Below are 3,260 nucleotides of genomic sequence, written 5' to 3'. Positions count from 1 at the left end.
TTATTTCTCAATTGGGGAATGACTTATTTTTATAAATTTGACTCGATTCTCTATATATTTGAGAAATGAGGCCTTTATCAGAGAAACTTGCTTCAAAATTTTTTCTTTTTTTTTTTTTGGTTAGGCAATGGAGTTAAGTGACTTGCCCAGGGTCACACAGCTAGTAAGTGTTATGTGCCTGAGTCCGGATTTGAACTCAGATCCTCCTGACTCCAAGGCTGGAGCTCTATCCACTTTGCCACCTAGCTGCCCCTTCAAAATTTTTTTCACAGTTACTATTTCCAACTATTTCCTTCCATCCTGTCCTCCCCCCCATTTATTCTATTCTCTCTCTCCTTTCATCCTATCCTTCTTCAAAAGTGTTTTGCTTCTGACTGCCCTCTCCCTTAATCCAGTACATTCCTCTTTCACCCCTTTATTTTAGTTTTTAGATATCCCTTCATATTCAACTCACCCCTGTGCACTCTGTCTATATATACCCCTTCCAACTACCCTAATAATGAGAAAGGTCTTATGAGTTACAAATATCATCTTCCTATGTAGGAATGTAAACAGTTTAACCTTAAGTCCCTTATGATTTCCCTTTTCTGTTTACCTTTTTATGTGTCTCTTGAGTCTTGTATTTGAAAGTCAAATTTTCTATCCAGCTCTGGTCTTTTTGTCGAGAATGCTTGAAAGTCTTCTATCTCATTGAATTTCCATTTTTTCCCCTGAAGGATTATACTCAGTTTTGCTGGGTAGGTGATTCTTGATTGTAATCCTAGCTCCTTTGCCATCTGAAATATCAGATGCCCCCCCCAATCGTGTAGTGTAGAAGATGCTAAATCTTGTGTTATCCTGACTGTGGTTCTACAGTACTTGAATTGTTTCTTTCTGGTTGCTTGCAATATTTTCTCCTTGATCTGGGAGCTCTTGCATTTGGATATAATATTCCTAGGAGTTTTCCTTTTGGGATCTCTTTCAGGAGGTGATCAGTGGATTCTTTCAATTTCTATTTTTCCCTCTGGTTCTGGAATACCAAGGCAGTTTTCCTTGATGATTTAAAAAAAATTTTTTTTTTTTTTTTTGCCTTTTGGTGAGTCAATCAGGGGTTAAGTGACTTGCCCAGGGTCACACAGCTAGTAAGTGTCAAGTGTCTGAGGCCAGATTTGAACTCAAGTCCTCCTGACTCCAAGGCTGGAGCTTTATCCACTGTGCCGTCTAGCTACCCCTCGATAATTTCTTGAAAGATGATGTCTAGGCTCTCTTTTTTTGATCATGGCTTTCAGGAAGTCCAATAGTTTTAAAATTATCTCTCCTGGACCTATTTTCCAGGTCAGTTGTTTTTCCAATGAGATATTTCACATTGTCTTCTATTTTTTTTCATTCTTTTGGTTTTGTTTGATTGTTTCTTGATTTCTCATAAGGTCATTAGCTTCCATTTGCTCAGTTCTAATTTTTAAGGAATTATTTTCTAATGTGAGCTTTTGGACCTCCTTTTCCATTTGGCCAATTCTGCTTTTAAAGGCATTCTTCTCATTGACTTTTTGGACCTCTTTTACCATTTGGCCTAGTCTGTTTTTTAAAGTGTTATTTTCTTCAGGTTTTGTGTGTGTGTGTATGTTCCCCTTTACTAAGCTGTTGAGTGGTTTTTCATTATTTTCTTGCGTCACTCTCATTTCTCTTCCTAATTTTTCCTCTGCCTCTTTTACTTGATTTTCAAAATCCTTTTTGAGCTCTTCCATGGTCTGAGACCAATTCATATTTTTTCTTGGAGGCTTTGGATATAGGAGCTTTGCCTTTGTTGCTGTCTTCTGAGTTTGTATTTTGATCTTCCATGTCACCATAATATCTTTCTATGGTCAGCGTTTTTTTCCTATCGTTTGCTCATTTTCCCAGCCTATTAGTTGACTTTTAACTTTTTGTTAAAGTAGGGCTTGCTTCCAGGGTGGAGGACACGTTGTCCCAAGCTTCAGGGGTTTTGTGTGGCTGTTTTCAGAGGTACTTCTAGGGACTTGTAAGTTTTCAGTTCTTCCAGAGTGGTATGATCTAAGGAGAGGTGTTCACTCCTTTCCTGGCCTGTGCTCTGGTGTATGAGTGACCACAAGCACTCTTTTCTGCCCTGGAACTGTGAGGAGTGTCGTCGTCCCGCCCCCCCCCCACCGTGGCTGCAAGCTTTGCTATGCTACTGCTCCTCCTAGCCCTGGGATTGTAGCCTAGATCCAAGTATGGGCAAAGCAACAGAGTCCTGCCTCAGTGCTAACAAAAAGACCCCTGTAATTTCCTTATGACCAGTTGTTCAACCCCTTTATCATGTGTGGGCTGAGAGCTCTGGAAGCAGTTGCTGCTGCTGCCGCTGCCACTGGTGCTGTTGATTCAGTCACTTCCAAGGCCTGCTCCTGGTTTTCTTGGGCCAGGGCTATGCTGGTGTGGCCTGTGCTGGACTGCGCTCTACTCTCACCCGGGTGTGATAAGACCTTTCCTACTGACCTGCTAAGTTGTCTTTGGTGTCTGTGGGCTGAGAGGTCTGGAAACCACCATGGCTGCCAGTGATTCAGTCACCCTGAGATCTGCTCCTGGTTTGCTGGGGCCTGGTCTTCATTGGCGTGACCTGCTCTGGACTGCCTTCCTCTATCACCCTGGTGCAGCAAACCTTTTCTGCCAACCTTCTGAGTTGTCTTGGGCTGGAAATTTGTTTAACTCCATCTTTTTGTGGGTTCTGCTACTCTAGAAGAGTCATTATTAAAAGGTATTTGGAGGGGTTTGGGGGAGAGCTTAGGTGAGTCCCTGCCTTTACTCTGCCATCTTGGCTCTGTCTCCAAGCTAAGTCAATCATAGTTGATCATCGCACAATGTTACTGTTTTGTTTTTTTTTAATTTATTTTTAGTTTTCAACATTCACTCCCCCTTCCCCAAGATGGCATGTAATCTGATGTAGGCTATACATGTACAATCATATCAAACATATCTCCACATCAGTCAGGTTGTGAAAGAAGAATCAGAACAAAAGGAGAAAACCAAGAGAAAGAAAAAAAAAAGAGAGAGAGAATAGTATGCTTCCATCTGCATTCAGACTCCATAGTTCTTTCTCTGGATGTGGATAGCATTTTCCATCATGAGTATTTTGGAATAGTCTTAGATCATTGCATTGCTGAGAAGAGCTAAGTCTATCAAAGTTGGTCATCACACAATGTCACTGTTACTATGTACAATGTTCTTATGGTTCTGCTCACTTCACTCAGCATCAGACTATACAAGTCTTTCCAGGTTTTTCTGAAGTC

Source organism: Vombatus ursinus, unplaced genomic scaffold (genome assembly GCF_900497805.2).
Source record: "Vombatus ursinus unplaced genomic scaffold, bare-nosed wombat genome assembly UNPS02014811.1, whole genome shotgun sequence".
Classification (NCBI taxonomy): Eukaryota; Metazoa; Chordata; class Mammalia; order Diprotodontia; family Vombatidae; genus Vombatus; species Vombatus ursinus.
The sequence above is the reverse complement of the archived record's forward strand: the minus strand, read 5'-3'. Positions refer to the sequence as shown.